This window comes from Caretta caretta, chromosome 3 (assembly GCF_965140235.1).
Source record: "Caretta caretta isolate rCarCar2 chromosome 3, rCarCar1.hap1, whole genome shotgun sequence".
Lineage (NCBI taxonomy): Eukaryota > Metazoa > Chordata > Testudines > Cheloniidae > Caretta > Caretta caretta.
In genome coordinates this window covers 110928524-110942273 of record NC_134208.1, presented here as the reverse complement: position 1 = coordinate 110942273, position 13750 = coordinate 110928524, and positions in this window count along the sequence as shown.

Sequence of the window (13750 nt, the reverse complement as noted above, 5' to 3'; positions counted from 1 at the left end):
GCTGCAAGCTTATCTGAGTTTGTCAATTTAACAGAGAAATTGATATGCACCAGGCTTGTTATCCCAAGGGGAGTCTCTGACATGCTTTAAACCAAATGCACTACTTCAGGTAGAACAAACAAACAGATTTATTAACTACAGAGATAGATTTTAAGTGATAATAAGTCTAAGCATAAGAAGTCGTATTTGGTCAAATGAAATAAAAGCAAAATGCATTCTAAGCTGATCTTAACACTTTCAGTGCCCTTACAATCTTAGATGCTTCTCACTACAGGCTGGCTGGTTGCTCTTCAGCCAGGCTCTCCCCTTTGATCAGCACTTCAGTTGTTTGGTGGTGATGGCTGTAGATGAAGGTGGAAGAGAGAGAGAGAGAGAGAGCATGGCAAACGTCTCTCCCTTTTATCATGTCCTTTCTTCCGTCTTGGCTTTACCCCCATCTTCAGAGTCAGGTGAGCATTACCTCATCGCAGTCCCAAACTGACCAAAGGAAGGGGGGTGACTCCCTCAAGAGTCCAACAGATCCTTTGTTGTTGCCTAGGCCAGTGTCCTTTGTTCCTGTGAGGCTGGGCTGGTTTTGTCCCATACATGCCCTGATGAAGTGTGAACTGTCCCTCTGCTTCTGGAGAGTTTTGCCTGGGCTTGCTTTAAGCCATGAGGACACATTTACAGCCTCATAACTATATACATGAAATTACAACCTACAATATTACTACAACAACAATGCTGAGTGTATCATGAGCCTTCTGAAGACACCCAACATGACAAACTTTGCATTAGATACCATACAATCATATTATAAGGATGAACATGGGGGTGCTGGGTGTTCAGTACAGACTGTCACATCCACCCTAATTTAAATATATAATAAACACAGACACACACACGATCACAATACACTCTGCTCCAGAGGGGCAAAGGACTGTAGTAATGGAGAGTGAGAGTTGTATGGGGCAAAACTTGGTGAAGTACTTGCTCAAACATTATGCATGGTTCCAAATAGTGCTCTCACACTCACTCTCTTTTCTGAGCAAGAAATTCACGGACACATTTTCATAAAGAAAAAAACAGGTTCAGCTCCCCAGCTGCAGTTTAAATGTCTCACTTGAAGAGAAGAAAAAAAGCAGCAGCAGCAGTCAGTCTATGGACCCAACATGACTTAAAAGATCGTCCCTTTTTAATCTTAATGACAGCATGTTGATATTTCTATGCATCAGCAAGAAAGTACACAAAAAGATTCATGGCCATTAGCATGTTCCCACTTCACCATAGTAACTTATGTTTCAAAACCAAAGCTCATCTTCATTCACAAGTGATACCACAGCAAACAAACATTAAATAAATGTATTGATTAGAAACATTTTACATCAGTTAGTTTCCCTAATAGAGGAATCATTTAAGAACACTTTACCAGATGCCCAAAAAGCCACAGTTGAGAAACCGACCTGGTTTAGAGGGGAAGTGAAGACAACTATTAAAAAAATAATAAATAACAAATGGAAGAAAGTGGAAGTTGATAGTAATGAATATAAATCAGAAGACAGGAATTGTAGAAATTTGCAAGGGGACACAAAGAGAACTCTATAGCCAGTGGAGTTAAGGACAATAAGGAGTTTTTAAAAATATATTAGGAACAAAAAGAATCTTGACAATGGTATTGGTCCAGTGTTAGATGGAAATGGTAGAATTATCAAGAATAATACAGAAGTATTCAATAAATATTTCTGTTCTGTATTTAGGGAAAAACATGAGAGAGTCTTATCATATGGTGATTACAACACTCTTTCCATTCTGCTTGTATCTCTGGGGGGTGTTAAACAGAAGCTACTAGAGTTACAAATTTTTAAATCAGGAGGTCCAGTTAACTTGCATCCAAGAACTTTAAAAGAGCTGGCTGAGGAGCTTGCTGGACCGTTATTGCTGGTTTTCAATAAGCCTTGGAGCACTGTGAAAAGTCCAGAAGACTGGAAGAAAACTAATGTGCCAATTTTTAAAAAAGTAAATGGGATTACCTAGGTAATTATAGGCCAGTAAACTTGACATTGATCTCAGCAAGATAAATGGAGTAGCTGATATGGAACTCAATTAATAAAGAATTAAAAGAAGATAACTTGATTACAGCCTATAACTATCTATGTGGGGAACAAATATTTAATAATGGGCTCTTCAGTCTAGCAGAGAAAGTTATTACATGACAATGTCTGGAAATTGAAGCTGCACAAATTCTTACTGGCAATAAGGTGTACATTTTTTAATGCTCTCGCACTCACTCACATTTTTTAAGGTCAAAATAATTAACCATTAGAACAATTTACCAAGAGTCATGGTGGATTCTCCACTGACACTTTTTAAAACACAATTGGATACTTTTCTAAAAGATATGCACTAGGGATTATTGTGGGGAAGTTCTATGTGTTATACAAGAGGTCAGACTAGGTGATCAGAATGGTACCTTCTGGCCTAGGACTCTATGAACCTATGAAAATTAGTATTTTATAAAATGGGTATAGTTTTCCAATTAGAAGGTAAACTTTTCCAACACTGTATGTCAGCTAGCAAAAGGCAAGCCTCAAAAAGTTGAGTTCTGTTCTGATAAGCCCCCAAAAGTTTGGATCCTTACCTTTCTCTAGCTGTTTTTAACCATGCTATAGAATTTCATAGTGTGGATATAATTCTTTATTAAAGTCAATAGGCTGGCTCAAAAAGTCTATAAAATAGTTATTTTGTATTATATTCTAGAGGACTTTTCCATAATGGTTGTAGTTTGACCAATTAATTCTCCCATCCCTCAAGTTAAAATGTCAAGTTTTGTGAGGAAATATAAATGACATACAAAGGAAATTGCTAAAAATTTCCTTTCTCCCTAATGGCATCACATGCAACCTGTGCTGGCAAAGCTAGTCACTCAGTGCTCAATGGAGGTGTACGCAGCCATCTGGCCACTGTGTTTTTTTAAACTATTTTTACATGATTACTTCAAATAATGACTTACATCTCCTAAAAGTGAACATCAGTTAGAAAAAGAAAAAAACTTCCCAGAAGATTTGGCAGCATATCACAGATTACTAATGAGGAACCAAAAGTTGCCAAGGAGAATGGTCCCATCTCAGATGTCACTTTTGATAAATAGCTTTAAGTAAAGATGCCTTCAACAGGAACCTCCTGTCTTGGTGAAAACTTAGTTTCTGTGATAACCCAAGCCCTTGATTTCCTTGTAATGAACTAAGAAGCCAATTTCAAATTCTTCACAAAAGACAGTGTCACTAATTATTTCATACCCAAAATTTCCCCATCACTTTATTGTTAAACATGGATATTTTGCATCACATTCTCAGCTGATGTCAATCAATCTAGCTTCATGACAGTCAATGGAGTTATGCCAATTCATACCAACTGAAAATGTGACCCTTTATTTGTAGATTGTTGGCTGTTTGGAGCAGGGATTACTTCATCTTCTGTGTTTGAAAAACACCTAGCATGTTTTGGGTACTACCACAATATACATTAATCATCATCATGGGTATAAATTTTAGAGAGTAGCTTTTCCCCTCTTATGCTGAGAGATCTTGTACTGTGAAGGCTATTTGTTTTTAAAAATCCCCATGATGTAATACTAATGGAAAATAATAATAAATATCATTACAACAACAAAACCAATACTGATTTACTAAAAGTTGCATCCATTCCCCTAAGTGTTTTTAAAACACCATTTGTGGGAGCTAAAGAAAATCTATTGTTTCCCCTGTGGAATACAGAGAACAATAAAACATGTTTATTTCAAGTTAATAAAACCAGAATTGCGAAGCCTCTCATCTTGTGTGCTTGAGAATGGAGACTGAAGACCCCAAATGACAAGTCAGGATACCTCACCAAGAGTCTGTGGTAACACTTACAAGAGTTTTATATCAGTGTAACTCTATTGACTATAACAGTTACTCCTGATTAATACTAGTGCAACAGAGATAAGAAACCTGAACTATTATACCATAGGGAGTCATCAGTGGCAGCCAGATGGTTGGTGTTTGTGCGTAACTAAGTGGTAATCAGAAAGAGTGCCTTTACTTAGACTAGTTTCCATATCTATGCAGAAGTTAATCAGGACATGTTTGCAGTGATGGCCTGGTTTAGTCATCAAAAGAGATTGTTTCTTGCATATCATCATATAACAAGACAATTTACCATGAGCCATGCCCCCATAATAATTCTGCTTAAGTTGTAAAGATAAATCAAGCATTAGTAGACTGATATGGTCACCGTCCAGGGGTTATGGATCAGATAAATACACATTAAAAGGGATTGCATGTTGACCCATAAGATGTTTGGTGGCCTCTGAGAAATGAACTATTTGTCACAAACCTTTTCACAGTAGATAGGTGCCCACAGCATAAAAAAAACTCCACCAACCTAAATAGTGCCCTTATAGCCAGTCTCAGGAGAAAGGCCAAGGACTGGACTGGCATGAAGATTGAACTATCACATCTTGAAGGCCAGACTGGAGGCAGAAAGCTAGTGCAGTTGGAAGAGCTTGCTCTGCCAGTCCTCTAAATTTACCTATTTTGTTGATAAACAGGGAATTTCTGTCTCCAGAATTGTCAATCTCACATTTTCACCAGGTACTGAATTTACACCATAAACATTAAAGAAAAAATTTAAAAGTTTCAGAAATCATTACATTACAGTCTGAAGGTCTTTATTAAAGAAATGAGGTACAACAATCCACTCTTCTAGCTGCTTTTATGATAGTACTGAGGTAAAATTACCTTCTGATGGAAGAGGGGCTTTTTATTAAATTGTAAATACACGATGCAACAAACACATGTAACAATGAATTAAGAGAGAAAACAGATGAGAAGAGGAAAGAGTCTTCATGAATTGTGGGATTCTCATTTCCGGTTAGTCTGTAGAAAGATAAAGCTTAGTAAATGTAAAACTAATCCTAAGGATGACAAAGAGAAAAGTAAATTCAGCTGGATCGTTAAGAGTGTTAGGAAGGTCTGTATAGATGCATAGATTATACACCAACAAACTAAACATACAAAAAATGGTTATACTCTACAATTAATTCAATTCAGTCTAACTTCCCCTCCCCCGGCCCATTCACCCCTCCACCTCTGAACAAAGAAGAGCAAAAATTTCAAAAAACCTAAAGATGAGGTAGATGGAGGAGAAAGACTCCATGAGACAATCAAAAAAAGAGAATTTAATAGCAGTATAGACACACCCTTCATGATTAATCACCGTTGGGAGGCTCCTGCCACAGGCCATCTGCAGGTGTTTAATTGCAGTGTAGGCATACCCTAATTGGTCTAACTGGATTTTGAGAAACAAAAGACAGGGATTATTCCAAAAATGGTGAATCCTTTTGTATCAGCAATTCCATTTAATTAATTTAAAACTGAAATTGAACTTTTTCAATGTATTTAAGAAAATAAGACTAAAGAGTTTTTTGCACTATTAAACCATGTAGTCAGGACAAAGAAGTTGATAGCTCCCTCAGATAGAGTAAAAGATTATAGAGTCTGCAGAGTAAAGTTTCCCCTGCAATGAACTCAAACCCTTCAATTGAGATGTACAACGTATTAACCTACAGTTCTTGAAAATATGATAATAAAGGAAATTGATATGAAAATATGATAATAAAGGAAATATGATAATAAAGGATAATTTTAAAAGATATTCTCTTAGTGTGAGAAGGCATTTCAGATTACCTAAGTAAGGCTGAAGATGTCAGTTTTACGAAAAGATGGAGGAGAAGATTGTTAGTCTTTTTAGAAATTAAATAGAGAGTCACATAACATGAAGATATGTGACAACATGACAGTAATTTCAATAGACTGAAGTGTGAACCCAATTATCCCAAACAAATGAAAAATGCTCCTATTATTATAAGTATAACTGTATTATTTAAACAATACCATATGTGTACTAGAGGCTTTATAGACAAATAAAAGGACCAGATCTGTAATTTAGACTAAAGAGAGCAATAAATAATGATGAACAAGTATGTGGGTGGGGAAAGAATCAGGAGGACAAGGGATATTATACAGAGTGATCATGAGATATGTTTCTGTTGCGTACACTTCATCTCTTAAACTGCTTGATTCAGCAGCAATGGAAGGCTTGTCAAAAGTCTTGCTGTTACTGGGGTCCTAGTGGGGAGCCAGCTATGATCACTCAATTAGGGTGAACTGCAAAGAATGGGGCAGACAATCCCCATACAGCTGGTGGATATTCCACTACTTAGATTCACCAACCCAGCATAAAACAGCTTCTTTATTACCTTACTGGTTACTCAGAAGTCCAAACAACACACTTCCCTAAAAGTGATCCAGCCTTAGGCCTCCATCCAGGTACCCACGTCAAATATGATGAAAATTTCTGTAAATCTTATTTCATCATATAAAAGAAAAGGTTCTACCAATCCCAAAGGATCGGACACATTACCTCCCAGGTTAATGAATGTTTCAGATCTTACCCAAATACACGCTACAGCCGGTTCTTATTAATTAAACTAAAATTTATTACAAAACAAGAGAGTATGGTTAAAAGATCAATATACATACAGACATGAGTTCAATCCATTGAGGTTCAGATTCATAGAAGAGATGGTGAGCTCTGTAGTTGCAAAGAGTTCCTTTAGAATTCAGTTAATAGGTTATAGTCCAATATCCAAATATCATATTCCCCGTGTAGCAGCATAACGGGAACCTCAGTCTTGCGACTCAAACTTCCCCTGATGAAGCCTAAGCAGATCTGAGATGACGGAATCAGGACCCAAGGATCTTTTATACAATTTCATGTCTTTTGACAAGTTGGAGTTCAAAAGGCAATTAGCATGACTTTGAAGGAAGTCCATCACTGCCTTATGTTAAATCTATAGCTAAGTACCAATTTGCTTGTTCCTCCACCATTCACACATTGTTTGCTATACATTTCAAAGAGATGAATACAGAGATATCCTGTGTTTACAATTCATTTTAATGATCGGATGTTCTTTTGACCTCTGAATTATTAGAATACAGCATAGACAGGGACCATTGATTACACTGTCAACCCTATTCATACATATGTAAATACACAAAAACACAAACATTATCTCCCCATGTGTCTTTTGAGCGTTATTTATTTTGCAGAATGTATAACCCTTTCTGGCCATGCATCACACTTGCAAAGGGTTGTGAAGGAGGTAGGAGAAATTGCATGACATACAAGACCAGGGAGGATGTTCCAGGCATAGAAGGCAGCATGAAAAACAGCATCTAGTGCAGATTCAAAACTGCAAACTGTACTAAGTTAATAAAGCATGGTTGGGCCCATTTACTTATCAGGGTCCCAACACACTGCCTGTGCCTTCATAGCTGTGGGAATTAGGGGTGTTGGGGGTGCTGCTACACCCCCAGTTTTGAAGTGGTTTCCATTATATACAGAGTTTACAGTTCAGTTCAATGCCTCTCAGCATCCCCACTACACAGATTGTTCCAGCTCCCCTGCCTTCTACTGCAATGAAAGGCAATTCACCCACACTGAAGGTCCGATAACCTTTAGCAGTCATATTGTAGCCTAGCAATTCTTGTAGGATGATATACTCATATCATGCAGGAAAGACACAAGGGCCTCACAGAATACCAAGATTGAGGCCAAAAGTCAGTTTGGTGGCTCAAATTAGGTCAGAACCTAAACCAAAATGTGAAATCTTACTAGGCTTTCAGAATAAGCAGAAAGACCCAACTCAGAGAACTTTGATACCTATAGCCATAGGTGCTTGAACTAGGGGGCTGCCGCACCCCCTGGCTTGAAGTGGTTTCCATCATATACAGGGTTTAGTTTGGTTCAATGGCTCTCAGCACCCCCAATATACAGATTGTTCCAGCACCACTGCCAATAGCATTAGACTATGACAAAGAATACCCATAGGCTGGTGAGAGAAAGACAGATGTTCCCATCTGATAACCAATAATCATTTTTATAGATTTTTAGAAATTCCACTACTCTGTAGCCGCCACAGTACAATGGACATAGGACAACTGAAAGACATTTTTTCTTACGCAACATTGTGGAAGAAGGTCACATTTTCACCCCTCTACGTTCCACAATTTTGGGATACAATATGGGGGACATTATTTCCATCCTTCACTCTATAAAGAGGAACGGACTGGTGGCAAACTTTACAACAAAGAGATCCTGCATTAGTTCTGCTGGTGTATAGAACAACCTCCATATCAGTCATCAGAGCAAACCCAGTTCAGCTGCTTAGGAGTTGACTGACCAGAAGTATTGAACACAAGCTGCTGGCATTAGATGTAGTTACACTCAGAGATCCATCCTACATGGTTGTGTGTGACCAAGGCATTCAGTACAAAGGAAACAGTCAACATCATCATCTGGCTTCAAACCCAAATTAATTGCTGTGTGACCCTAGTGGCAATAGTTGTATACCATGAAAACCTCCTAAGCTTACTTTTACCAGCTTAGGGTTAAAACTTCCCCAAGGTACAAACTATTTTACCCTTTGCCCTTGGACTTTCGCTGCCACCACCAAACGTTTATCTGGGTTTATTTATTAGGAAAGCGTCGTTTGGAAATGTCTTTCCCCCCAAAATCCTCTCAATCCTTGCACCCCACTTCCTGGGGAAGGTTTGGTAAAAATCCTCACCAATTTGCATAGGTGACCACAGACCCAAACCCTTGGATCTTAAGAACAATGAAAAAGCATTCAGGTTCTGAAAAGAAGGATTTTAATAGAAGTAAAAAGTAAAAAAGAATCACCTCTGTAAAATCAGGATGGTAAATACCTTACAGGGAAATTAGATTCAAAACATAGAGAATCCCTCTAGGCAAAACCTTAAGTTACAAAAAGACACACAGACAGGAATATCCATTCTATTCAGCACAGCTTAATTTCTCAGCCATTTAAAGAAATCATAATCTAACGCATATCTAGCTAGATTACTTACTAAATTCTAAGACTCCATTGAATGCATCCGATGAAGTGAGCTGTAGCACATGAAAGCTTATGCTCAAATAAATTGGTTAGTCTCTAAAGTGCCACAAGAACTCCTTTTCTTTTAGCCTTAATAAAGAGAGGTAACTCTTAGGGCTTGGCTACACTTGCAGACGTAGAGCGCTGGGAGTTAAATCAGCCTTCAGAGACTGCAGCAGGGAAAACACTGCCGTGTGCTTACACTATCTGCTGCAAGCCCACTGGCGTGGCCACATTAGCAGCTCTTGCAATGCCACAAAGAGCAGAGCATTGTGGTAGTTATCCCAGCGTACAAGTGGCTGCAGCATGCTTTTCAAATGGGGTGTGTGTGGAGTGTTACAGGGAGTGTGTTGTGTTTATGTGGGGGGAAAGACAGTGTGTTTTGGGGGGCAGAGAGCGTGTCAGCATGCCGTCTTCTAAATTCAGACAGCAGCAGACCCCCCGCCTCCGGTCTCTCTCTCTCTCACACACACACTCACAGCATTCTACCATAATGGTTGCTTTGTCCTGGAGCAGATAAGCAGCCGGCTGTCAGAAACGGAGCTTTGAAAGGGGATATCCGCATGCCTGCAGCCGAATTCAAAACAATGACCAGAGGCGCCACTTGACTTCAGGGGAATATGGGACATTTCCGGAGGCCAATCACAGTGCAATAATGTAACACATCGTCCACGCTGACACCAAGGCATTTCAGCCGGGGTGCAGCACGCTGTATGCTTCTCGTGAAGGTGGATTACCAGGAGCGCTCCAGCTGCAGAGTCCAGGCGCTCTAAGTGCCTTGCCAGTGTGGACACCTCAGGAATTAGGGCGCCCGGGGCTGACTTAATGCATTCTAACTTGCAAGTGTAGCCAAGCCCTTAATGAAAATAGATCTTTGAAAAGAGTCCTATTTACTGAGTTTATATACTTTTGGGATTTTGCTAATCAACTTGGCAAAACCATGCTCAAATGCCAGAAGATGACTAGCTCTGGATGAGGGTTAAGCTGATGACTCATCTAGATCTATTAATTCTTATTAAAGAATATACAGAAAAAGGAGTGGAGTGGCAGGGCTGGAGAAGGGATTGAGTGAGTTTAACTCTATAGAGCACGAAGCCAGATAGAAGGGTGCCGGGGACAGTTCTATGCAGAAGATCTAAACAATCAGAGAGAGAGGCAAAAAGAGGCAGTATAGCTTCACAAATAATAATGTTTTCTAGAGCTGGTCAAAAATGGGAAAGGAATGTTGCAAAAATAATTTAAATTTCTGAAGTTGTTTCAATTTTGCAGGGTTCAAAACAGAATGATTTTCAGTTTTATGCAAAAAACATTTTTTGATATTTCACAATTTTGAATTTTAAAATTTTTCAAAAGTCATTGTTTTTCTTTTTTCTTCTTTTTCCCACTGAATTCAATAGAAAGAATGATGTCCAGAGGTTTGTTCTTCACTTTTTTTCCCCCTACTCTAACTTTTCAAATGTTAAAGAAATTTTGGAAAGTTAGAGTGGCAAAAGGAAAAATTAAAATTGGGAAATGAGAAATGACCTGGGGATCATCCATTTTGCTACATTTGTGGGTTGGGAATCCTAAAACAAGACACAAATTTTGAAATTTTCTATTTCAACCAAAGAAAATCCAGAAAACTTCTGGAAAATAAAACAAAGCTTTTTGCAAAAGATTTTGGTTTTGAAAAAGGTAATTTTCCTTTATAAATAATAAACTGCATGAAAGATTTCAGCCAGCTCTACTGTTCTCCTTATTCTAATAAAGTTCCTTTTTCAGTGTTAAAAGAAAAACTGGTTTCAGAGTGGTAGCCGTGTTAGTCTGTATCAGCAAAAACAACGAGGCATCCTTGTGGCATCTTAGCGACTAACAAATTCCTTTGGGCATAAGCTTTTGTGGGCTAGAACCCACTTCATCAGAAGCATTGAGTCGAAAATACAGTAGCAGGTATAAATACACAGCACATGAAAAGATGGGAGTTGCCTCTAACAGACCTAAAAGTGGCAATTCTTGAACAAAAAAACTTCACAAACAGACTCCAACATGAAACTGCAAAACTGGAATTAATTTGCAAACTGGACACCATCAAATTAGGCCTGAATAAAGACTGGGAGTGGTTGGGTCATTATAGAACCTAATTTCCCCCTACTGTTATTCACACCTTCTTGTCAACTGTTTGAAATAGGCCACTCTCATTACCACTACAAAAGTGATTTTTCCTCCCGTTGTATCCTACCGTTAATTGAATTGGCCTCATTAGACTGACCCCCCACTCAGTAAGGCAACTCCCATCTTTTCATGTGCTATGTGTTTATATACCTGCCTACTGTATTTTTCACTCCATGCATCTGATGAAGTGGGTTTTAGCCCGCGAAAGCTTATGCCCAAACAAATTTGTTAGTCTCTAAGGTGCCACAAGGACTCCTGGTTGTTTTTTTTTAAAAGAAAAACTATTTGTGATTCTCTATCACTGTCATATAACCAGCTATTCCCTTGAATTAAAAATAATTATCTGTCTAACAACAATGGTTATGTGTGTGTTTTCTTTAAAAAAAATACACAGAATAAATTATTTGCATATAATTTTCCAGATAAATTTCTCATGAACTAAGTACAGGTTTAAAAAAATAAAATAAAAACAAAAACCTCCTCTAAATCCCTTATATTTGTAAGTGTCTTGTAATTTTCAATATCTTACTAATGCATTCAGAAAACAATATGGGAACCCTCCAGTGGGTAATTTAACACCAGTATGTTTGCATGGCTTCTTACCAGAGACTATTTCATTTATTGAATAAAGTGCCTGATATTTCAAAGCCATTGAGTTCAAATCCTATAAGGGTTGTAATTTTTATGAAATATTAATCAGACATTTTCTCTCAGAATTAAATTATGAAAAATTATACCATTAATGAGTTTTATCTTTCAAGGAATATTTGCCACCTAAATTTGGTTTATTGTTATTAGCTTTTAGAATTAACTAAGAAACGTGCTTTTAGGACTCTTTCAGAGGTTTTTTTAAAATTGTATCATTAAAATATTGATATGGTCAGAAAGATCAAATGTAAAAATGGCATCTTCTTACTCAGCAGATTGGCTCCAAAGATATATCTTATTACTATACAAAAAATAAATAAAGTGTACTGCTTTTCATTTATGTTAGCACTGCAGAGCTAATTTAACTTTGGGAGAATAAGCTAAATTCTCTTTTGGCTTATGCATCATCAGCAGAATTGTTACGTAACTTCCAACTGCAGGGGGAAGGATAGCTCAGTGGTTTGAGCATTGGCCTGCTAAAGCCAGGGTTGTGAGTTCAATCCTTGAGGAGGCCATTTAGGGATGTGGGGAAAAAATGGGGATTGGCCCTGCTTTGAGCAGGGGGTTGGACTACATGACCTACTGAGGTCCCTTCCAACCCTGATATTCTATGATTTCCCACTGGTGATGAAGTGTGAAATAGAAAGAACACAGACTGACTTAGTTTCTGGGTACAGTTTACCAGACCAGCAATTAGAAAAACAACAGCATCTTTTGACTGGTAAATTGAACAAATTTTATATGGAGACTCAGAGAAAAACACAGAGCATCACAAGGTCATTGTTACAGAGTCACATTTCATTGTAGAACCACATTTCTACTGCATTAGTGGAAAAATATGGGCACCCTCTACTGGTTAAAATAATAAATATGTTCAGATGAATATTAGTGTTTGCTGCAAAGATATGGGGAGAAATTTTGGCCCTAAATAAGTCAATGGGAATTTTGTCATTGACTTCTGTGGGACCAGGATTATTTATAGAAGAAAATAAAAAGAAGTATATATGCACAGTTCAGGCTATTTCCTATGGTTGGGGGGTACTGGTTCAGCCATTTGCCTATAGGCAGAACCCCAATAGCTCTGCTTTGGCTCACTTTCCCTGAGATCACAGTTGGTTATGACCCTTCCACTCACAATAGCAGAAGACTTAATGAAAAAAAAAAAGGGAATTCACACAAATGAAGGGAGCATGTTTTGATTATTAAGCCCATTACACAAATTGCTTCAAATCGTAAACATTAGTTTGGGAATCAAGTCTTTATTTTTATTTCCATTTATCTGGAAGGACCATTGAACCAAAGGAAAACACATGGAACACTGGCAGAGTTGGAGCTTTGCTATGTTTGGGCTGGAAACTGAAATCCATCCTCGCCCACATGGTGCCCACAGAAGAATCCCCAGACATTCCAACCTGAAGAAGCAACCATGATTAAAAACGAACAATGTGCTTCTGCCCACTCAAGGTAATGTAACACGTCGTCCACACTGACACCCGGGCGTTTCAGCCGGGGTGCAGCAAGCTAAATGCTTCTCATGAAGGTGGATTATCAGGAGTGCTCCAGTTGCAGAGTCCAGGCGCTCTAAGTGCCTTGCCAATGTGGACACCTCAGGAGTTAGGGCGCCCGGGGCACAATGACCCTTAGCCCATAAACCTGGATAGCTGGTAGTGTATACTGAGCATTCGTACAGATTTCCTGGGACAGCTACTGCAAAAAAAGGATGATCACAAGAAAACCTGGACAGGTGGTACACTACTGTCCCTCTTCTCCCTCCTCCAGTTCCTGTCACCCTCCACCTCTACTCTTCCCCATCCTCTGGCTCCTGGAACCCCTCTCCCCTCCCCTTCTATTTCTCACCACTTTGCATTCCAATCAGGCTGCTGCATCTTCCTCCTTGAGTCCTTGCTACCTGGGTATCAGCACTGAGGTCATTGAGAGAAAAGGAGAGACATTTCCCTGCCTGGAGCCATTGTG